This window comes from Paralichthys olivaceus, chromosome 15 (assembly GCF_024713975.1).
Source record: "Paralichthys olivaceus isolate ysfri-2021 chromosome 15, ASM2471397v2, whole genome shotgun sequence".
Taxonomy (NCBI): domain Eukaryota; kingdom Metazoa; phylum Chordata; class Actinopteri; order Pleuronectiformes; family Paralichthyidae; genus Paralichthys; species Paralichthys olivaceus.
Window position 1 is genome coordinate 21,683,973 of NC_091107.1, and position 25,401 is coordinate 21,709,373.

Sequence of the window (25,401 nt, forward strand, 5' to 3'; positions counted from 1 at the left end):
TCTTGATGACCACTCAAAGGGATCATTTTGATGGCGTGCCGGGGAGTCAGCCTTTCAAAATCGGCTGCCGCTGCCACTAGCATGGTGTTTGTTAGCACACATGCCACACACACACAAACTATTCCAAAACTGAAAAAAAACCAACTGAAGACAAGACAAATAAACAAAAACCCAAAAATAAAGCTCATTAAAGTTTTTTGCAAACCAGCCAACCATTGCTCCCACACTCACACACCACTCTCAGCTCCACGCACACTCACTCCGCCATGACCGAGAGAGATTATTTTTATTTTTGAAACCATCCTTTATTTGTCACTATTTACACTGTATAAAAAACTTGATAAATTACATTAATACAGTTTTGTTTTCTCATAGAGAAATTATATATTTATCACATATCTGTAGCTGTTGGTCTGTGATGGAGCAGAGAACCTCTCTGTGTCCCCACATCAGCCTGAAACTCTCCAAGTGATGAGTAGTTCTGTAAAAACTAAAATCAATTAAAAGTTTGACTTTCACCATTTTCACAAACAAGTGAACCACATCAACTTTTAGTTTTTTTTTCTTTTATGGCTTGCATACACCGCCATCTATGCCTGAGCTAAAATAAAGTTTAAGAGCTGGCAGTTGTTGTTTTCTCTGGCGAGTGTAGTTAAAACCACAGATAAAAAACTTGTTGTTGAAAACACCCTCGCTTCTGTTAAAAATGGTGTCCAGTAAAACAAATAGAGCAGAGAGATGAGAACACTCTAAAAAACAGTGAAACACAGTTTCTCTCTGGCTGCAGAACGGACATTTGTCCTCTACAGCAGAGTTGATGAACGAGTTCACTGCTACGATCTTGTGGCAGATTCTCAGTTGTAGGTCTCTGTGTTTCTTTATTACAGGAGATTTGTACAAAGACCTCCATGATGGTTTAGAACCAGGATCTAGTTTAAAGTAGGCCCTCCACTGAGTGTCACTGCGCCAGTTCAGTGACCTCTGGTTTAGTGTCTTCACCATTCTCCGTAGAGAGTTTTTCCTGAGGCGTCCTCCAGAGAAACACTTACAGGGGCGACAGGCTCCAACAGGGGACCAGAACAGTTTTTAAAGACAGGAAGTGGTCTGGTAGCAGGGTATGGGTCTGTAGAGTCTGGCAGCAGTGCACCATCACGGATGTCTTTTAAAATAAGGTGTTCATGTCTCGTCAGTTTTGATTTCCAGTGACTGAGGAGCTGATTCATGACCCGCATGGATCTCACTCCCAGTTTAGTGGGTAATCCTGCTGGATCGTCCAGCCAGGGTCCAGCCAGCTTCACCACCTGCTCCAGTGTGGAAATCCCTGCAGCGTGGAGTGTTCTAGACAGAGTATGTCCACTCAAGTTAGAATAATCCAGACGTTGTCCATACATCCGTACCAAAAAAATCCACTAAAACTCTCTGAATTTGTGACAACAGAGAGGCTGGGGGGTCAACACAGGCTAACTGATGCCACAGAGCAGAAGACGCAAGATTGTTTGTTATAAGCACTCTGAAATATCCAGGTCCACGACCTTTGACCTTTTCTATAATATTTTCCCAGTTTTTCTTTAGAAAAGTATCATTACCCAAAAAAAACTCCCGGATACTTAAACCCTCCCTTTTTCCAGATTAGTCATCCTGGTAGCCTGAGCTGATCCCTCAGCCTGTCCCCAACCAGCACTACCTCGCTCTTCTCCCACTTTACCTTAGCAGAGGAAATACTAAAATACTAAAAATGATTTGAGTGTTTATTAACGTGTTGATGTCTCTTTTATTATTAACCATGATAATGACATCATCAGCTTATGCTGACAGTTTAAAAGGAATCCTGCAGCCAGGAAAGGAAAGGAAACACCACTCAGTCTGGCTCTGAGGCTGTGGAGCAGAGGATGCCTGAAAGACAGCAGCCCTGTCAGACCCCGCTCTGAACACTAAAGGGAGCACTCAGACCTCCATTGATTTTCGAACACTCATAATGTCACTATAGAGAACCTTGATCTTGGCTGTGAAACCTGGGCTGAAACCAAAAGCATCTAAGGTTTGCCAAAGATACTGATGTTCAACCCGGTCAAAACCTTCTCATGGTCTATCGACCAGTGTCAACAGCCAATGAGCTAGAGACCTCCAAAACATCCCGAATTAAAGTGACATTGTCACTTAACAGCCTGACAGGAACACAGCAAGTCTGGTCAGTGTGGTTCACAGAAGCCATCACCTCTCTCAGTCTGGTGGCCAGGACCTTGGACAGTATTTTAAAGTCCGAGCAGAGCAGGGAAACTGGTCTCCAGTTCTTCACCTCTTGTAAATGTCCATAATCTATACTGTTTGTAAGGACCTCCCACAGGTCTTCACCCAGCACAGACCTGAAAGACTTGTAGAAATCCATTGGGAGACCATCTAACCCTGGAGCTCTGCCGTTCTGGAGCGTCATTAGGGCAGCTTGCAATTCTTGTAGGGAGACCAGAGCCTCGAGACCTTTATTGATCTTGTTGTCCACCTTAGGAAGACCAGTGAGGAAACTGTCCCTGATGTCTGGGTTGTCTGTCAGTTAATTATTAAAAAGGTCTCTGTAGAAGCTGACAGTGAATTTTCTAATCTCAGATTAATCTGAGATTTCAGAACCATCACTGGACCGTAGAGAGTGGATTTTCTTGTTTTTATTCTTTATTCTAGTTGTTTTATCTGAGTCTTTCCAAAGTCCCACCACTGTTGGACATTGGCAAACTCAGATTTATTTTGCCTGTGACTGTGCCAGAAGTAATTAAAGGTTTCTCTAAAAACCTTGTCCTGAAGCAGGGTGGTATTAAAATGCCAATACGCACTCCACCAGACATTCTTCATAAAAACAGAGCAAGAGACAAGGCAGTGGTCAGAGAACCCTACAGGAACAATGTGACAGTTTTTTTAAATGTTTATGTAATGTTTAAAAAAGTACAGACGGTCAAGCCTGGCCAGAGACAAAACATTTTCTTTACAGTGACTGTACTGGGTGTACTGCCTGAGCTTCTTATTCACAATCCTCCACACGTCTGACAGCTTGTGTGCGTCAGTCAGCTGTCTGAAACTGTGTGAAGAGGCCGAATGAGGTTCGGAGTGATTCCTGTCAATTTCTGGGTTTACAGTGCAGTTAAAATCACCTCCTAAAAACAAGTACTCATCGTCATCGATGATCTGAGCTCTAACTTTAACAATAGAGGCTTCGCTGAGTTAATGAATGAGTTCAGGTCAGAGAAATGAACTTCTACCTTGACTATCCTGGATCCTTCTGTAGAAACCTTTTAATGTCTGCAGCAGAGTATTGTCAGACCGTCATCATTGTCCAACTCTGCTGAGGCCTTCACACCTTTTACACCTTTCTTTACTTTTACAGCTTTGGCTCGGTTCTGAGCGTTTTCTCTTCTGAGACATTTTTAACAGATCATCGTCAGACATGTCCTCATCCTCTATCAGATCCTCACACACAGACACACTATCATTCATTTGAATTTCACTTTCTGCACTTACCTGCATCATTCTCCTTGTTTTCTGGTTGTTTGAGTGTTTCAGGTGTTTTACCTTGTTGTTGTACTTTGTTTTTGACAGTGTCTTTATCACCAAAGCATTCAGGGGGGACACCACCACTGGGAGCCCTGTTTGGCCCCAAGGCAGTGGCTGGGCCAGGGCTGGGCTCCAGACAGGGTCCACGGCTCATCACCTAGAGCCAGGGCAGACGCCTGGTCCCCAGAGCCAGCCGGCCAGTCCTCCCGCCTCCTCTTCGGACAGGATCAGGTCAGGTTCTGCACCGCAACCAAAACATTTCATGGTCTCTGTCATAGTGAACACCACGTAGTTAGACCTGTCAAAGTTAAAGTTCAAGTCTCCAGTGTTTCTGAGCACCATGTAAACCTGCCTGCCGTGGCATATGACGTGTTTGAGCAGTGGAGACTTACAGCCCAAACTATTAACTACTGTTTACATAAGAAATACACAGGTAACATTAGTAAATATATATCGATCTGTAGACTCCTCCTCATCACTGCAGAGACGTCAGCTCAGTGTGGTCACCTGGCGTTTTGAGGCATGAGCTCTCCTCACGCTCAGGAAGAGAGGGGGGAGTGAGGAGCACCGAGTTTGATAGATGTTACCAGCTTGTTACACACTGAACCTTTAACTTTAAGAAAAGTTTGAAAACTCGCTAATACTCCGCCACACTCCACAGAGAGAGAGAGCGTGACAAACAGATGTTGGCTTTTAAAAGAGTTGGTTTTATTGGAAGAAGGAGCGAGGGACAAGTTATCTGTAAAACAGTAAAATTAGCCACGAGAGTACGGTCAAAACAGTTCACTCGTCTCTTGTTCCACTGCCATATCTGAAGCTCTGCTCAGGGTTTATCTGCCTCTACCTGATTTTGGAGTGGCTTCAGCTGTGCCACTGGAGGTGCTGCAAGAGCACTCTCCTGGAGGAAATGATAGAGAGAGAGAGAGAGAGAGAGAAAACATGCCATGTAACACTAAAAAAAGACTGGTAAAAGTAGAAGTACTGACCAACTCCTATACTCAAGTAAAAAGTAAGAAGTACAGGCTCTGAAATGTACTTAAAGTGCAAAAGTAAAAAGTAACTTTAACTTCAATGATTCACGTTGCCTCTTTTGTTAACTCTGCAAAATGAAGAAAGTTGGAGATAGTTTTCCTCTTTTGTTTACAACCTGCACAGAGCTGGTAGAGAGAGAAAAAAATCACTGGACACATTTTAGTTTTGCTGCCAAATTTCAGACAGAATAATAAAGACTGAACTGAACCAGGGTCCTGCATGAGCAACTGGATATTTTTTTTTACAGGGAATAAATGGATGGGGAATGTGCTCGCATTGATTAAGTCCCTGCCCTCTGTACACACCGCCCGCCGCTACTACCGATTGGATGGTTTACTGAGGTCGTCGGCTCGGGGCCGTGACCGGTGATCAAACTTTTGCTAGATTGTGTTACCTGTATAGACTGTCCCAAGCATCTGTTTAATCAATGATTTTCTGACTTGCGAGATCGTTGACTTTTAAGAATCATACCAATGGCTTATACCTAGCTAGTGATGCACCAGAGCTTCACATAGACATGGTCATTTGTTCTGGCTGTTTCAAAATACAAATACAAGTGTTACAAAACAACTGCACTTCTTGAAATCTTGACACAGACACGTCACATACAATAATTTTCTTCAAAGTAAGATCATTTTAAGCTTCTGATATGATACTTCAACATTTCCCATCTGGCAATGCTGCAATCACTAAGCTCACCTTTAATTTATCAATGAACCCATCCACACTCTATTATGCAATAAAGTCTCGATGTTTGATTGTGATAACTGATTATAATTATTTGCACTTTTGTCAGCATATTGGTTATTGGTTAGAAGATCAATAGATCAACATCAGATTAAATATCAGCGAGGAAGCCAAGAATCGGATTCTAAAACTGAAAGAGTCAAGTTGGTCTGTGTCTCATAAAAAGAGGAGGCAGCGAGGAAATCTCCAATTGACTGATCAAAGTGTTCCATTTGAAACCAAGCTTGTAATTATCATGTAGCTTGTACAGGCTAATATTGAGGGCTGATTCCCTCTCACTGTCGGTATCTTTCAAATTCATTTAAACTGCTGCATACCTTCAGTAAAAATCCTGCTTCACTAATTATCAGTGGACCATTTTATCAAAACTTACAATATCTACTATTTTGTTATGATGACCTCTCAAAGCAAGATGCCTCCCCCAGTGCAAAATAACAGGAGATACAGCTGAGGATCCACAGAGTTAAATTTAAAATATTCTCTAATTGGTGAAGACAATACAAATGAATGCATCGTTACTGGTCTCAAAGCATCAAGTCACTTCCTGTCAATCACTTATCTCCAGTGTTTAGGGTGCATGTGAGCATCAGTGACACGGAATATAAATAGTATGTAATATGTCATTGAGAAGGAGTTAAGGAGTTTCATCTGTTTGTCTTTGCCTGGCCCATGTGTCGTCAGTGTTCAATAAACGCATCCATTCAGTGTTAACTGCTTGCATCTGGTGGCAGCTCACAGCTTGCTCACCTCAAGCAGAAATTAACGAGCCAGTGCCGTTTTCACATGAAGGAGTTTGTGTCCTGAAGAAAAATTCGAGGTGCAAGATTAATCAAAAACAAGATATTCAAAGAATGAAGGGGGGCGCTGTCTGACACAATGGAGTGAGGTCCGTACCCCAAAAACTTTAGAAAGACAATGCCCTTTCTGGATGCCTTGTGGTGTCCTCGATTGTTACTTGCTGTAGATGTTCAACCCTACATGGCCAGGCAGTATCGCTAACACAATGGGGAAAAATACTGTTCTCAAGGTAAGGTCTCTATTTTTAGATAGATCGATAGACAGCTCGATAGATAGATTTTATTCATCCTGAGGGTTTTCTAAAGCACCCTATTGAACTGATTCTTCAGAGAACCATGGTCCCAACCAGTGTACTGGAGTGGGGCCTCAGTGTCTGGTAGCACATCCTTGACTCATGAGGTCCCCTTGGGCAGAACCAGAACCTGAACTGCATTGCACCTTCTGGGCCCATCATTCACTGGGAAAAGTATTGGGCATCAGACAGAAGGCCGGTCTGACAGAGGAATAATGACAGAATGACATTCACAATTTGATATCATACATATTCATAAACCTGCTGTGTTCTTGTAACTGTTTTTTAGCTTTAAATGAGCGGCAGCAGCTGAATCAATCATAATCATTTACTTCATTTCCACCTAGATACATAAATTGTAAAATATGAATTAAGCACAAAGCTGTTTCTATTTGTCTTTGTATCTGTCTCTATTTTTGATATGACGCACAACTTACATACATACTGTTAAATACTTTTAAATGTATTCAGTATAATCTGCATCACCGTAGACGCCGCTCGCACTTCATTGCTGCCTTTGAAAATATGGATTAATGAGTGTTATTAGTGTAAGTACAGATCTTTAAAGTAAACTTTGGACCACCTACTATACTGACTGACTCTCTTTTCAGTTAGATGTTATAAAGTGAGTGTTCCAACAGGACTCAGAACTGCATAAGAGTGACATATTAAGTAGGACACATTTGGTAACTGTGATAATTACAGCAGTGTTGGTACAAGTCTCTTTTAACAAGCCACCTTTAACACATTACACTAACAATGACTACAGCTGCAGTATTTTTTTTCTTTTCACATATTCCTGATAATGTACATGCGTTTCCTCTCTTATTGTCTCACTGTAACTGTGGATACCGAAAGGTGATTTTGTGATTGAATAGAAAAAATTAATTGATGATTGTAAATTAGCATCTAATATGTGTACCCTCACATTTAAAATGACTCTGTGTCCTTAATTAAACATGCAACAAATCAGACAGATAGACCTCACCAAGCCCACTCCTGACTTTATCATGTCTTCTTGTTGTGTGAGTATATATCTTGCATATCACCTCACTGAGAATCATGTGATTACTGAATCAACCCATCTCATGATATAAAAACTATTGCCCTCATAGTTTGAAATGTTGACACGTCTTGTGATCAGCTCCAGTGAAGAAAATCATCACCACATCCATATGATCATGCTTAGGTCTGGTTTCGAAATCCCAGAGTTCTACATTAATGGTGAAAAATGTCCACAGTAATATGTTGTGTATGTATAAAGTTAATATATTTTTTAGTAATAATGCATTAATGTGTAAGTAGAACTTCATTTTTGGTAGCTTGAAGGTATGTAACTACAATACAGTTGGATTCTACAGTGCAGTGCTTCCTAACTTAGATTTAATTGATGACCGTTTCGAGGGCCTCACCCCCTGAGTCGTGAGATTAATTGTGTGACAGGAACAAAAGAAAAAAAAAAAAAAAAACAGTCTCTGCTTCTCAATTTTTTTCAGGATTTGTGCCTAGAAACTAAGAGATGTTTGAGGGGAATCTACTTACTGAAATATGACAAGGAGCCGTGTGGTAGTTGTGTAGTTGTCAAGTTTTTCTGATAATAGCACAGATAAGGGGGACGCAAATGCAGGCTGATGTAGCCAAGTTGCTTTAAATAAAGATCTCCGGCAGACTGGTAAGCAGGCGGGTTGTCAGGGTGGCAGACAAGCCGGCAGGTACACAGGAGCGCAATACGCAGGTAGCAGACAGACAGAAACACGATGGAACAAGAACAGACGATCTGAGGAACAAAGGAAGTGGCCAGGTGTATATTGGGGCCAGGCTGATTATAGAACGCACGCTGCAGTAGAAAAGTTTAAAAAAAGTTTCTGTCCTCTCCAAACTAGTTTTCCTTGATGGAAAACATCATTAAGTCAAGAGAAGATTTAAAGGGGAATTCATAAGGAGTTAGGGAACTACACTAACACAAAGCTTTTTCTCAAACAAATTTTGTTATAAGAACAGTGACAAACTCAGCTGTGTAGTCACAGACTGGACTTCTGCCTCTGTGGTTTGCACACAATGCTATTTTTAGTTTACCATCTTCAAAATGATCTGTTGTTACAAACATGACCAAACAGATAAAATGAACTTTAATTTATATGATTTAGAAATGTCCTGAAATATTTTTCCATGCAAAAAAAATAATAGAAGGATCTACATTAATCAGCATACTGGTGAAATGTGTGCATCAAAGGCCGAATTTAAGATTTATACTGTGATTTAGAGGAGGTTTCAAAATATCGAGAGATATATATGGTGTATCATGACATAGCCTAAAAATACACAGCATTAGTATTAGGCATTATTGCCCAGCCCTAGGTGTGTGACACTAAATGTTTTACTGCAAGGTGAATTGGAGGAGGGAAGAAAGACCGGGGATATCAGTTGGGTGGAGGGAGAAAACGTGGCTTGGGAGAAATAAGAAGAGGCTGGAGACGTGAGCCGAGAGAAACAGAGGAACAGATCAGTGACGTCTGTTCAGCTAAATTAAAACATAGCTGACCAGAGAGAGGAAGAGGTGACTGAGTGTTGGTGTGTGGATGATAGCTGTGATGAAGTTTGGCTATTTGCCAGCTAAAGTGAGGGATAATTATTTAAAGTGTTTTATTGTTGTTTCATTCTGGATAGAGGTGTCTACAAAAAACAACTGCAGTAATGTGCAGATAAATCATTTTCATACAAAAACAGCTCTTCTCTATTTTGTGGCACCATGTTTCGTGATTGTTTGATTCATATAAAGGGATCAATGCTAAGTAAGAAAGTAAGATTCATTTTTATGGCTAATGTTTGCAGGCCTGGCAGGCTAGCTGAAGGGATCTGATTGTATGTTTAGGAAAATGTAGGCGTAATGGCTTATATAAACCATATCTTTATATAAATATAAATATTGATTATCTCTTTATTTTAGGACTACATTGTACATTGTCTACTGAATTATTGTTGGCTTTAATTATTTACAGCAGATGCAAGTGAGCTCATATGGGAAAAGTGATAAGAACTCAGTGTTACTCAAGACTGTGTTTTGTGCAAGTTGTAAAAATAGTGTAAAATAAGGTGCAGTTTGTAAGTACAAATTAATTCATCTGTCATTGAATGGAAAATGTCCTAGAGTGAGTGAATATGGTTCAGCAGAAGTTGAGGCAGGTGTGTTGTGTCGAGCTGAAAAGCCTTGGCCCTCCACCACATCCTTGTCTTTCTATGGAAGCGGAGATTGTTCTGGTTGGATTAACCTGAAGAAAATATTTAATGTTCTTGAACGAGTTCATTGTGACTCAGTATGTAACCCTAACCTTTTTTTTTATTAGTTTTTTGCCTAGGTGTGACTCAACTGATGCTACCCTGGACTCACCGCCAGATTACTCAGTGTACAACCATCATTTTACATGACAAGACATTTATATACCAGACTCAAATGGTTCATAATTCACTGACAAGTGGAAAAAGCCACACTGTCTGCTTTCTGCTCCTCCATCTCTAATGTCTTGCTGATGCAGTTGAAGCAGTTTTCTTGGCCTTAACTTCCATCTGTCATCTCTGCTTCTGTTTTTCTTTTCTTAACCCTTTGCTCGTGTTGCCTCTGTTACAGTGTCATGCTCTTTTAAACAGCTTTCAAAATGTAAAAAGCAAATTAAAGTTAGGGTTGGTATGATGTTTCTGAAAACACTTTATTATCTTATTTTGTTGAAATCCTCTTGTGGTCCGAAAAAAAAAAGTAAATGTCTGTGGTTCTGTAGCCCTCTCAGGACTGTAATCTCAAGGGTGAGTCCACAGGATGTAATGAATGTGTTTGGGACCTGGTTGATCCTCTGCTCTGGACATTCCTCACTGTCAGATGAAGAGAGGTAGCCTGCCCTCATAAGAGAAATATCACCGTCTACCCTGATAATGTATCAATGAACTCTCCCCTTGTTAAACCTGTTGCAGTGGGATTATGTAGCAATGACTGGTCTGCAAATACACAAACATACGTGGCATGTTGACGTGTAGACAATGTCTCCACAATGATCAGCTTTAAGCTATGGGTCTGTTATACCAGCCCTGTACAGTAAATGGTAAATGATCTGTATTTACATAGCCCTTCTCTAGTTTTTTTCTTTCCTTGATGACCACATACCTCGATCACACACTGCCGTCAGGGACCACCTGCACCTGCCGCCCAACGCACACATTTTGTCAGAGGACTGAGTTGATGAGCTTTTGTTTTTGGTGAGGTTAGACCCCTATGGACAAATACAATTTAACATGTTAGCATTGCAAAATGTATTAGATCAAATTTAATATCAAATTAAACATCCCATAAAAAAGTATTTATTGATTCAAATTGGTTTTCTAGATTTTATATTTACGATGTGATTAGCATAACAGTATAGATATGGAAATCATACTGAATGTTAATGTCAGACATTTCTCTGTGTCTTGATGAAGGTTCGTGAGCTTTATTAACACCAGCCTGCAGTGGAAATTAGTTCTGCACTTAACTGTTCTGTCCTTGGCATGGAGCTCTATGCCAAGCATAATGACAAACATGAAGTGCCTCTGGTGCATATAGGCTGAGAGGGCGTCTCCGTGCACGACTTATGGTTCAAGTTCTGTAGGTGCAGCAGCATCAACGTGCAAAAGGTTTGACCGAGGTACGATATAACTCAGAGTGATGATTTATAAATATAGCCTTAGCCACTTCGTCTCATCACTGAGGGAAAGCTGCACCAGTCACAATGATACATGAGGACAACAGCTCAGCGAATGGAGAGAGGCCTCTCAAGGGTCTAAATGAGCACGCGACACTTTAAATCTGCAGCAAGAGACAGGTGGTGCTTTCTTATTTTCACACCTACAAATAACCAATACAAATACATCAAACTGACATTAGTTCTATCTCTCAGTACATATGATGTAACCATTTTAAAATGTGGCACAACAGCATTTGCACTGTAATAAAACTAGTGACACCACTGTTGCTAAAGGAGGCAATGACGCACACCTCTGCAACATCTCCACATGCACAGAATAATGTCAGACCAGTCTGATGTGTGTACAATTGTAGTATCAGTATGTATCATGCAGCCTTTTCAAACAAGAGGCTTTAGATTTATGAACCTACCGTTGTGTCCTCCTGCCTTTAGAGGGCTCTATGAGCTGAGGGAGAAGCCTCTCATATAGTTTAAAGCATCTGTGGACAAATCAGTAACAGACAGCTGTCTCAGTCCTGCTCAACAGACACACTGAGGAGTCCCCAGGCCAATCCTCCCAGATATGGCAAAATGAAAGTGATTAACAAATTAACCATGTCACTAGGCTGCCAGACTGTCACCATTACTCCCTATGCTTCTCTTTATTTGATTTGATATTCTTTATACGTATATCTCTAGTTTTATACTTTAAGTTTTATTCTTGTACTGTTTTCACTTTTTTTTTTAAATACACTTTCCTTTGTACTATAACTTTACAGGCTATGTTAGTCTAATGCAAAACTTTGTATAGCTTCAGTTATGTATCTTTAAATCTGTTTTTCAATTTAGCTTCAATACCCTGCTTTGGTTACTTATGTTTTTCAATTCCTTATACATAAAATATTTGTATTGCCAATATCTCCATTAGCACATACTCTTCACAGTAACTTTGTAGTAGTTCTGGTGGCTAGATTTTCAACTCACTGCAGTGAACTTATTCTTGACTCATTTTAACTGTTTCTGTCTGTCTGTCTGTCTGTCTGTCTTATAGATAGAATTGAAGACACCCAACCGAAATACAAACAACCTATTTTATGCCTCTCCTCCACCTGTACACTGTGCTTGGCACCAAACACCACAGAGATGCACAAAGTGTACTTTGAGTTGTGTATGTAGTATGTATGCTCCTCATTATGCCATGTGGAAATAAAGGCTGATTGTTTAAAATGGTCTGGTCTGAAAGTGATATAAGAGTGACATCAAAGTAATTTGAATAAAAAAGGAAATACATTCAGTGTATGAACAACTTGTACTTTGTGACCTGTAGCATTACCGTCCAGAAAGAAGCCATTAGAAGATGGTACACTTTGGACATAAAGGTATGAACATGATCAGCAAAAAACTCAAATAGGCTGCGGCATTCAAATCATGACTGATTTGTATTAAGGTCTTAAAATGTGTAAAGAAACCATTCACCACACCTCCCCCACCTGACCTGTTGACACGAGGCAGGTGGGCTCCATGGATTTATGTTGTTGATGCCAGATTGTGAGTCTACCATCTGCAGCCTTAGCACAAATCCACATTCATCAGTCTTCAACTGTCAATTTTGGTGAGTCTGTGTTTACTGCAGTCTCTCACTCTTTCTGTATGTGTATATATATATAGTACCAGTCAAAAGTTTGAACACACCTTCTCATCCAATGTTTTTTCTTTGTCTACATTGCAGATTAATATTGAAAACATCAAAATTATGAATACATATGGAATTATGTGGTAAACAAAAAAGTGTTAAACAAACCACAATGTGTTTTATATTTTAGATTCTTCAAAGTAGCCACCTTTTGCTTTGATGACAGCTTTTGCACACTCTTGGCATATTTTCAATCAGCTTCATGAGGTAGTCACCTGGAATGGTTTTCAATTAACAGGTGTGCCTTGTGTTAAGAGTTAATTTGTGGAATTGCTTGCCTTCTTAATGTGTTTGAGGCCATCAGTTATGTTGTGCAGAGGCAGGGTTGATGCACAGTTCTAGGTGTGAGAAGGTGTGTCCAAACTTTTGACTGGTCATTCATCATTGTGCATTCAGCATACCTTGGGCTGTCAGTGATCTCATCATCAAACTTTCACACATCAGTGTTGTTGAATACAAACTTGACTGGCTCCATCATTGATTCCCTCTCATGTTCATCCAGGCCCTCTCTTCTTTCTCAAACTCACATCTTTCCAAACAGATGTGCAGCCTCTGCCAGGTGTATATATACACATACATATAGAAAGATGTGAGGTCTTACCCATGTAACCTAAATCTGTTTACACACGCAAGTCCCCATTGTCTAAGTCATTAAATTATTTTAAGGTTATGACATGTTTTATGGTTAGGTTTTGGTCAAAGTTTGGGTTAGGCAAGTAGCAACTTGGTTATTCCTGCAGTGTGTGTGTTTATGTCAGCCTCGGGCGTGGCCATTCAGCTTCTCTTTCTGCCAGACGCTCAGCACTCATCAACTCATCAGAAGCCTGCAGTATTTCAACCCTGCTCCTGCTCGCTGCTCTTTGTTCGAAGGGGCTGTGGCTGATGGGGGAGAGCGGTCTTCCACCAACCAGAAGGTCGACAGCTCAAATCCCAGCCCATGCCTAAGTGTCCTTGGGAAAAATGCTGAACCCTGAAAGGCCCCTTATAGATGCTGAAAGGACTAATTGGAAATCACTTTGGATAAAGCTAAAGGATGTGTAGTGTAATGTAATGTTGTGTGTTACAAGTCCAGATGTTACGGCCAAACCTCTGAAGGTCTAGTAGTTTCTTTGTGTGCTGTGTTAACCCTAGCTAATGTCTTGTTTGCCTATGACTCAGGTTCAACGCCCCCTGCCTTCAAAGCACTGTTCCTCATTGTCTTCCACTGCCTGCCGAGGATTCAGTTCTCTGCCTGCTGTAGTCTCAACTACCCGTCTAAGTTCTACATTTAGGTTTTAAGACCTACAGATAAATAGATGTATAAAATGTAAAATCTATGTTTTAAATGTGTTTCATTCTGTGCTGGGCATAAATGTGCTGTTGCAATCTGGGACATGTGCTGCTCCATTATTCATTAGAAAATACAACAGTATCCATGTTCATCGCAAACTGATGCTGCAAAACTGTAAGAAAATAATTTGATCCTGTCTTGACAGAATAAACCTCAGTTCAGTCTCCAACATTCAAATAACATAGACTGACATGTGGCATAAAAGGCAGCAGAATAGTTTTAAACAAACCTGCATCTATTTTGAACCAAGGCAGAATTACCCAATGCACTGAAGATGGGAGAAGAGGACCTGGCAGAGGCTGCACATCTGTTTGGAAAGCTGTGAGTTTGAGAAAGAAGAGAGGGCCTGGATGAACATGAGAGGGAATCAATGATGGAGCCAGTCAAGTTTGTATTCAACAACACTGATGTGTGAAAGTTTGATGACGAGATCACGGACAGCCCAAGGTATGCTGAATGCACAATGATGAATGACTTTGAATAGTAGCAGTAATGCTAGTAGTGTTGTGATATTGTTTTTCTTCTTTTGTTTATCAATGAAAACTGTATTCACTGGTTATACTCTGAAGAATAAAGTTGTAAGTAACCAGATATGGCATCAATAGATCGAGAACACACACGCACACACACATACACACAGGGAGAAAGAGACCTATTGGGGAATGTCAGCAGAAACATAAGGCATGAGGGAGAGATCATTACTAACTATATACATAAAGACTGACTGATTAACTTAACTAACTGATTCAACAAACTGTTCACATTTTTTATCATCATTGTATCACTTAAAAGTTAAAAACATCCCACACTATCTGCCCCAGGCAGCAGATTTGTGGCGTTGCGTGTTCACAAGTGCTGCTCTGCACCATGCGGACAACAGAATGATTTCCTGGGTAGGCATCCTTCTCTTTATTGAGTTGCTGTCGTCATGCATCACTGTTTTTGGCTCTTTCAGAGCGAGCAGAGCCAGAGATGTCTCTGTCAATATCCACAGTATAGTCCACCTCAGCCTGTGCTTGGACAACAATAGATAAACAGCTGAATATGTGAATTTCTGGTAATAAGTTTATTAAAATGAAAACTTTTTTGAAAGGGACAGATTTAGTATACATACAGAATTAAACAATTATCTAATGCAATGCATCACAGCATTTTAGTTGGTGATTATTTCCAGTGCCTGTTGCTAGATATGATAACTCTGTTGCTAATCGCTGGCTGTTATTAACCTCATATAAATTGCTGTGTACAGTTTTATAGTGAAGTGAATGTAAGAGCTTGAACAGGCAGCAGATTGAACCTGCTACTGAAGTGAAGAATCACAACATAACCAATTAATGCTCAGTGATGCATTCATATTACTGATGTCCATACTGAAGTGCATTTGAAAAGTGAGGCCATCAAGAACAAAAATGAACAAACTGCAAAGTCAAGTGACAACAAATCACATAGATGAACACAATGATTTAGAATCAACGACGGCATCCATAACTTTAGCCTCTTAGTGGCAGAGCTCCTTAAGGATGAGATACAAAGAACAAGATCTATCATTATAATCTTTTTTCTCTAAAATCACACACAGAAACTGCTATGGAAATATGTTCTTGTCCATTATTTGGCTCATTTAGAATTTAAATATACATATATATAAATATCTATACATAATATATATATTTCCTCCATGTCTCCATGTGCTACAATTCACTATAAATGCCATTTGCTCCACATCATGGGCTAAAGGAACTGGCCATTAGTGTCTGGTGAGAGACTGTTTAAACGTTTGGTTTCTGCATGACACAGTGTGAAGTTAACTATTCATTTCAATTCAATTCAGTTTTCTTTGTATAATGCCAAATCACAACATTATTAACTGGAAGAAACCTCTGGCAGGACCAGACTCCAAAATCTGCCTTAATCTGCAGTTGGGGTGAGCGGAGAAAAATGGGGAAGAGAGAGAGAGGGGGGAGCGGGAGAGAATTTATGTTGACTGAGGCCTTTGTCCATCATAGATATCAAGTTGACTTTGTCCATGTAGCTACTTCATCTGTATGTGCACAAGCTACCACTGCACGACCAATGAGCAAGTATCAGACCTCTGAGAGACTGATAGTGATAAACCGTGCAGTTAACAAACAATCCAATAAATCATGAGCAATTTTCTCTTGAGCAATTTTTCTCTCTTTTTATCTCAGAGCTCAACTGGGACCACAAACAGATCCGGTGGACTGGTTACTTGTTAATCTTGTGTATTTTAAATGAAAAGACTTCTATTTAACTATGAATAGTCCTACTTTGGATGCTGATGTTCAGCATTGTTCAACTCTCCTATTGTCAGCATGTATACAAACATGGTGGAAACTAGACAGACTGTAGGTATTTGGCAAAGACATACTCTGATCTTCTGAGCTTAGGCACATTCAAACTGAAACAAAACATTTGCCAATTAAAGGTATAGTTCACCCAAAAACGAAAATCCACTCATTATCTAATCACCACTATACCGACTGAGGTGGTGGGTGGCGTGTTTGAGTCCAAAAAATAACTTATGTAGTTTCCGGTGTAAACAGCATTGCAGCCAAATCCAATACAATTGAAGTAACTGGTGACCACTTCTTCAAATGTAAACAAACAAAAATGCCTCCATACTGCTCCTGTGGTGTCATCCAAGTGTCGATAAGCCCATACATTCAAATTTGACTGGAAACTTGCTCATTTACACCATGCTTTTGGCCTAAACGTTCACTTTTATCCACCTCCAAATGTGGCTCCAGGAGGAGAACATCAGAATCAGAACAGAGGCTGTTGGTTTATTTGTTTCCCAAAACCAACGATTGGGGACATTTCAAACACTTTACAGAATCCTCTCCAGATGTATGCAGACATGTTTCCTTGTTATCGACCTCGGGGTCACCACAAGAACCAAACCCCTCGTAAACCTCAGAAAACTGAAAGGCCAGACCACAGTTCACAAAAACAGACAAAGGGAAACAGTTCCTGGAACAAAGGTCTGTGGATAAAAGAAAAATCACCCTCCACCAAAGCGATGGAAAGATATGAGAGTGCAGAAAAAAGACAAGCAGCTTATGACACAAAGCACCACATCATCCGTCAAACGTGGTGTGGATCCTTGTGTGCTTGGGTGGCTCCAATGGAACTGACACACTGTCATTTATGATGCTTTCACTACAGGCAACAGAATGGATGGAGAAGATTACAGCAGCAGTCTATGCTCAGATTCAGTCACATGCATCCTAAACATTTGGCCAAAAGCAGGTTGAAGAGGTGGAACATCCCAGATTGACATGGTCAGTCATTTGATCTCAATCCAGCGGAGTTCCACCAGCTGAGGAGCAGACTAAAGGCAGGAACGTGAACTACAACACAGCAGTCTTCACGCTGCAGTGAAGAATCAGTCTGCTGACGTCTGTGGGTCGCAGAGGTAAAAAGGAATTTTCGCTCAATGTTTAGAATTTGTCTGACTATATGTATTTGTCAAATAATTTTTGAACCAGTAAGTGATGTCTGTGTTACCACAAACGGCAGAAAAAGAACACTTGTCACAACCTTAGTGACAGCTAGGCATTTAGTGACACAGTGTGCAGGAGTAAAAGAAAACAAGTGTTTTAGTCATAAATATTTAAATTATTCAATATTCTTTCATGTATTTTTTTAGGCATTAGCTGTATGTGACAATGATATAAGAATGCTGTTTTAGCATTTATGCCATTAAAATATGGCTATATTAATCACAGGATGAGTTAGAATTTATGGCACACTATTTCACTGAGTGTCAGAAATGTTCTTTTTTCTTTGGTGCTCATGCATCAGTGTCTTTTTCTTTGCACTTGACCTGGAGATTAAGATTAACATGACTGCCTTCATGCGTGTTGTTGTCTTGTGTTTTGAATTTGTCTTTTATATAGCGTTATCGTTTGTGAGATTAAAATGATCTGTTTTACTTCAATTATCAATGGCACAATTTACCCCAGTGTATTCTCTCTAATTCTAAACTTTGTGGCACAACTTGACCCGGGCTATATTTCTCAAACAGTTTGTTTAAGATCCAAAGTACTTGTTCCTAGGGATGCACAACATCCTAAACTATATGTAGATATCTTAGTTGGAGGCATTACTCTTATCCCCTTGCTTTAAGGGCACTTTAAGTAAAAATTGGCACTACATACCCCACTCTCCCCTATACTGCTACCTGATTGGTTTGTGGTGACCAGAGCGCTCGCGAGCTGACCCGAGGGCAGATGACAGTTACAACTCATTCGCCGATTGGACTTGGGCGGATGCTGAGGGAGCCGGCTTGAGAGGCTAAAGGTAACGTTGACTGACGCAAGTTAACGTTAGCTTTTCGTGACTACACTAGCTAGCTACATTATAGAATCTAAGTCTAAGAGGGAGATAGCATGGTGGAGTAGTGGGGTCATGTCTTTGACATGCCAGACAAGTACCCCACCCTCAGTGTGTTGGTTAAATGCCTCTCCATCTTTCATGGACCAAGAGTAGAGTCCTCTTTTAGTGTGATGACTGATGTAATTGATCAAAGGAGTGGCAACATGAATATATCAACATTTACTGCAATCCAGACGGTCAAGTACACCTTGCAGTCCAGGGAGAAGACAGCTGTGGAGCTCTTCAGAAGGGAGGATGTGAAGTTCGGGGAGGTGGACCGAACACTAACCCAGAACCAAAAGGAACAGCAGCAGCAGCAGCAGCATAGCAAGTATGGCTCCCAAGCATCTGGCAGTGCTCAGCAGACTAAAAGCCAGACAGCTGAAGAAGAGAGAAGGGCAAGGCTGAGATGTGTCATAGCAGAGAAAGCGGGCCATGGAGACACTGGTCCAGGCAAAGAGGAAGAAATTACATTGAGTACTATCTTAATTGTTTATCTTGTTTCGCCACTGAACCCTGAATTAAAGCTGTGCTGTTGCACATTTCATTGGAGAAGTTGATAGTCTCGTTTCTTATACAGCATAGTTGTTGGCCTCATTTCTTATAACGCATAATTTGAATATGTATAGATACTTTATTATACATTCATTGGATTTAATACAATGCCCGGAAAGACAGAGCTAGATATGACCAAAGCTGTGTGCAAACTTTGTCACAGACAGGTATCGTACTGCGGTAATACGACTAACATGAGTGCTCATCTTGTGCGCCATCACCCAGAAATAAAAACGGACCAAGCCAAACGAGCAACAGCAGCAAGCCAGCGGACACTGGATGGATCACTGAACAAACTCCCAAGCACCTCAGATAAAGCTAAATGAATAGCAACGTCAATTGCACATTTTATGTGCAAAGACCTCCGCCAATATCGCGTCGTCGAAAATACAGGATTTCGGAATATGGTCTACAATTTGGAGCCGCGCTACATTATACCGTCCAGGAAGTTTTTTTTCCAAGACTGCCATTCCTAACCTCTATCGCGAGGTGAATCAGGTGTCAAAGAAAAGCTGAGCAGAGCTGAAACGAGTTGCTCTTACCTGAGACGCCTGGACCTCACGGGCAACAGAGTCGTATGTCACCTTCACAGCCCACTACATCGCAGAAGATTGGTCATTGTCCTCTCACGTCCTTCAAACAAGGGCCATGTCAGAGTGTCGCACAGGGGCAAACATTGCTGAGCTTCTTTGTAATGTCGCAGCCAAGTGGGACATTTCAGAGAAAGATGCTGCCATAGTCACAGACAACGCAGCTAATATGGCTGTGGCTGCACAGTTAGCTGGCTTTCTCCACATCGAGTGCTACACGCACACCCTCAACCTGACCTCCCAGAGTGCACTGAAGCTGCCGGCTGTAGCAAGACTACTAGGACGAGTGCGACGTGTGACAGGGTTTTTCCACAGAAGTGCTACAGCACTCCATGCTTTGAAGCAAAAACAAAAGTTGCTGGAGCTCCCTGTGCACAGACTGGTGACAGACGTAGTAACACGTTGGAATAGTGCATTTGACATGGTTGAGCATTTCCTCGAACAACAGCCAGCAGTCACAGCTGCACTACTTTCACCGGATGTAAGAAAGAAGGAGAAAGACATCAGCACCTTCACCGAGTCTGATATATCAAATGCAGAGGAGTTTATCCAGGCACTGAAGCCAGTTAAGGTGGCTACATGTGTCATGTCAGATGAGACTCACCCAACAATCGCTGTCATAGCCCCACTACACTCACAGCTCCTGCAGTCTACCCAGGCAACCCGTGGAGATTCTCCATTTGTCCGAGAGCTCAAGGAAGCCATTCACCAAGACCTATTAAGAAGGTATACGTCTGAGGTGGAGAAGGCCACACTCAACCTTCAGTACTTGATCCAAGATTTAAATCGTTGCTGTTCCTGCCTGATGAGGAGAATCAAGAAACACTTTCAAGACTGGTCGCTGAAGCTGCAGCTACATTGGCACATCATGATCAGGTAAATAAATATAGGCATTAGGGATAAATGCTCAAAGAGAAATTTAGCTCATTATGTAGTACTATAGGTGTATGTGTGTGTGTGAGTGTGTGTGTGTGTGAGTGAGTGAGAATGAGTCTATGTGAATGTGTGTGTGTGTGTATGTGAGTGTGTGTGTTTGTATGTGTTGAAATAGAGACCAAATCAAATAGGTGGAATGCTGACAAAATAAAACATTTAATAGTGTGCTATTTTCTTTGTTCCACTCTGCTCTGTTTATTATAGGGTGAAGTAGAGAGGCTTGATCAAGAGTATCTTGACAATAGTGGACTAAATGAGGAAACTGAGAAGAATGCAGAAGAAAGAGGTGGTCAGGAGCCCCCCCCCCCCTTCTAAAGGAGAAGATCCTGTGCACTGGCTGAGCTACTGGGCAACACCTTTGGAGATGCCAGACAGGCACTGGGTCTGGTGCCACCAGAGAAGTCAGCTTTTGACAGAGCAGAGGAGGAGGTGAAAGATTACAGCACAGCTGCTTCTTTGCCTCTGTCTGAGAACCCATTAGACTGGTGGAAAGATCATCACCGCGAGTTTCCTCTGCTGGCAAAGCTGGCAAAGCAGTACTTATGGGTGCCAGGCACAAGTGTCTCTGCTGAACGTGTGTTCTCCGCGGCTGGGGACATTGTTACAGCTCAGTCAACATGTTGACCAGCTCTTCTTTTTGGACAAAAACCTTGAAACTCCTAAGCACTAGCTCAATTAACAGAAGCAACCAAAAGTAGCAGTTGCCTGTTTACCTCAAAAAGTATTGTAAGTTTTGTTTATCAGTGTTTATCTGCAGTCCAGGGTTTTTATAAAACTGTTTCATTTCAAGCATTTTAATTTCAAGGCTCACATTTGTGCCGTTTTTTATTTTATTTTAGAGGCTCTATTTTGGGCAAGTGTTTTTTTTTTTTTTTATCTTACAGCACTACTTTAGAGAGCAATGAGAGTAGTCAGAGCACTTTACTTATTATTTAAAAACTGGTTAATCTATTGAGCAATTCATTACATTAAGTTATGTTAAAACTAGCCCGCATTTGTGCTGTGTGGACATTTCATTTCATTTTGTTATTGTAAACTTTAAAAAATGCTGTACATGTTAAGTACCTCTTTTTGTCTCAGTTGAAATAAATGTCAGCTGCTGGACTGACTGACACAGACTGATGTGCATTGTTTATGGGAACGACATTCATGGTTTATCATCTCTAGAAGTGTATGATTCAACTTGGAGGAAAAGAAAATTGCAATTACTGATTATATCAAATCGCAATACTTGTAGAATCGCAATTATCAATAATCGTGATACAAATCGAATCGCCACCTTAGAATCGCGATACAATCGAATCGTGACCAAAGCATATCGTCCCACCCCTAGTTTTCATGCCTGCATTTTAATTTAATAGCTTTATTGTAGGATTCTGCATCTCTGTGTCTCTCTCACCTTTCACTCACATACTTGCTTTTTAATTTGTTTCATTGATTACACATCACTTTGTACTATCTCCACCAAAACACCAAATTACTTGTATGTGAAAACCTTGAATCTGACCTAGTACAGATTGGATTCATGCTCACAAGCAAGCATGTTAGTGAATTCCTTCAAGCTTAATGTGGTGTAAGGTAATTTTGTGTCAAACAGTTTACCTGCCTCACGTGCTGTTCATTTGAAAGTTATGAGCTCATTGAGTCTCATTCGGTAGATATTGTCCTTCTTATAAGAAATCTAGTGGTCCATCTGAAAATAATAATGTAATTAATTAGATATTAGAGCTTAAAAAGCCATAGATTTAGGGGCGTGTATGTTTGATCGACATGCAGACTCTTGGATGATTGACAGGAAACAGCTGAGATGGGTCAGACTAGAGAGAGACTCACCGGAGAAAAACAGGAGCTGTGTTTACATCGTGTTCACTCACATTCACTGTGATTTTGTCAGTTCCAGTCGCTGGAGAAGGTTTTTACAGCGACACGTTGACTTTTAGTTTGTCTTCATTAGGGCCAGAGCACCATGTGAGGACCTTATTGATTTAGCTTCAGTTATTAGTTTTGAGTTCAACAGGTTTAAGGTCTGTTCTTCAGTAACAACAGACCCAGAGGAGCTGATGTCTCTAGTTTGTTTCTCTTAACGTTTAACATTCTGTATCTTCACATGTGTTCATTATGCTTTATTGGTGCCAATAAATCCAACATTCTACTTTAATCTGATTATTTAATTCTGATGTGATAATGTCTGTTACTAATTTCTTAATTCATTATTTTTCTATTTATCTCTTATCAGCCATGAATCTACCAAAGGCAGAAGGACTGAAGCTTTAATTGATGATGATGATGTGAAACAACTGGACCTCATCCAACAATCACGACTACTGCTGTCAGAAGAAGGACCTCATGTTTGGAGCAGAACATATGGTGCCATTCTTCAGGATGTGGAGGAGAGAATCTGGATAACAACATCCTTAATCATTTAATGAGATGTGACGATGTCAATAAACCACCTTTAGTTTGCTCTGAGATGACAGACCAACAGAACTTTGTGTTTGATTCTCTATATTCTCAGATTCAGTTTCTTGCCTTTTACTTAACTTCTGCTTCTGCTTATACATATACGGAGGTGGTAGTAACATTTTTGAAACTTAACTTACAAATTACTGTATTTACCTGGAATTAGTAAATGGATCAACTTCAACAGTCACAACCTTCACAGGTAAGTGTTTACCAATGTGACATGAGGAGTCTTCAATCGCAAACAGCTAGAACTGTACAACCTGATCTGATTTGACTGCTTGGCTTTAAATCTGACATAACCCCAGGAAGTACAGGCCATAAGGAGTTGCAGTAGCAGGAGGTGAATCACCATTTGTAGCAAGAGGTTGAAATCCACCATTGGACTTCACTCAGTTATTTTGTCATCGGACCACTTTAGGAGCTCCTTTAAAGAACAGGACTGCTCATGTCTGACTGATCTTCATCACATGTAAGGTAAGCAACGCCATATTTGTGCTGCTCTCTTCTTTTCAACATTTCATCCTTTCTTAATTGCTGTTCTGTGTCATTCTGTTGTGCTGATTTGAAACATAGAGGTTCAACTTTTGACAAGACAATTGGTAAAAATAACCTTACAGCTATTCAACATTTATAGAGCCGATGGTTATTTTAGAGTGAGGATGTAACGTAGTTACACTCACTCTAAGTTTGTTTTTATTTTTGGTTCCATGTCTCATCACTAACTCTCCTGTCATTTCAGGGCCTGCCTTTCTTCCCTTCCATGCAATCATCTCATTTCCCTCACCTGGTTTTCCCCGCCCACCTCCTCACCTGCAGTCCATTTGCTCATTAGTTCCTCAGTATATATTCCAGTCATTTTCACTCGACTTCGCCAGATTGTCTTGTGTTGTATTTTGCCAAGCGCTCCAGTATTTCCACTTTTGCCATCTTGTTCTGACCCTGTTTTGCCTTCTTGGACTTTGGATACCTGCCTGCCCCTTGACAGATTTGTTTGCCTGATTTTGATCTCCTGGTTTTGACTCTGCCTGTTTCTTGGACTGAATAAACAGATCTTCCCTTGCCTGCCTACCGCGTTTTTTTGGGTTCTCCATTGCCAGCACCAGTGTCCGTGACAGAGGAAAATTATAGCCCTGAGCTTGCTAGTGTTGGTTAGCCTGCTAAAATACCTAATAACTGTATAGTGTGATTTTATAAACCTTAAAAAAACATTTTCTGAGGCAGCATCAATGTACAGGGATTTAGCTTGACTTTTTAGTGCTGAATTTTTCCTCTGGTGTTCCTCTGGAGAGGCTAAGGATTAACTCACTGCGTTTGAGTGTCTGCTAGAGGTATGATCAGTCAGTATTGATATTTTAGTCTTTTTTCTGATGTCCATTTCTTTTTTTTGTTCAAAGATTTTTCGTGAGGATCAATCCAGGTACCAAGTGCAGAGTCAAACTCAGTACAAGCCGCAAGACAGGCAGCGCTGTCAAGAGAAAAGTCTCAAGCATCAACTGTGAAGAATATTACTTTTAAGTCGTTAAACACTGGGTACACCATATTCCATAACCATCTTTTGTCCACAGCTTTAGTTGCCATAGTTTTAGCATGACCATTGCTAGTAACTCAGGACAAAATAAGTGAAACTTCAAGTTGCTGAATACAAAACTGAATCAACAGTAGCAATATACGCCAAGATGTGCTGAACTGAAATAATTCAATTGTCGAACGTGTATCAGAACCAGGAGATGGAGGACCCAAAAATGCACGGTCCCAAGGCAGAGTAGCACATCAGATGGTTTTAATAAGTCCAGGTCGGTAGACAGGTAGTCAGAGGCAACTGTATCAAAAGGAGCAGGAAAAGAACAGGAGAACTCATAAGAAACCAATGCTGGTACGAAGCAACAAAGTCACAGACAACAAACTGGCAACCTGAGGGAAAACACACAGGGTTTAAATACACAGACAATCGGGATAACGAGATGAGTCTAATAAGGGTGGAGAGCACAGACAGGCTCTATCTGCCACAGCGAGTCATGACAATATGCCTTTGGTAAACCCACTGGTGGGTGACTGAAAGAACTGCTTCATCACTGAAATGACACTACAAAACATGCACAATTACCACAAAGATATGGCTAAAGGCTAGAAAAGAACAAGATAGAATTGGTCATAAAAGAAAATGTGAAACCCCTACAGAGAGACACCATAGGTCACAACATCACCACAAAGAGACACAAAATGGCTGCAAAGAAACAAACATTGTGGTTAATGTTCTCTCACAGTCTCTTGTCTATCAATAGAGACACTTTCATTCGGACATAAAACAGCTGTAGAATTCA

The 25,401-nt window shown here is 40.7% G+C and overlaps 1 long non-coding RNA gene across 1 annotated transcript in view; it reads right to left on the bottom strand.

Annotated features, from left to right (window-relative positions):
- Positions 1 to 289: 289 nt before the first annotated feature.
- Positions 290 to 25,401, bottom strand: part of LOC138404829 (uncharacterized) — a 36,350-nt gene continuing 11,238 nt past the window's right edge. Inside the window, exons 2-3 of the long non-coding RNA XR_011238593.1 lie at positions 3,556 to 3,776; positions 290 to 1,338 (exon numbers count right to left, since the gene is read on the bottom strand). This is a non-coding gene — a long non-coding RNA (uncharacterized lncRNA). The remainder of the gene's footprint in view (positions 1,339 to 3,555; positions 3,777 to 25,401) is intronic.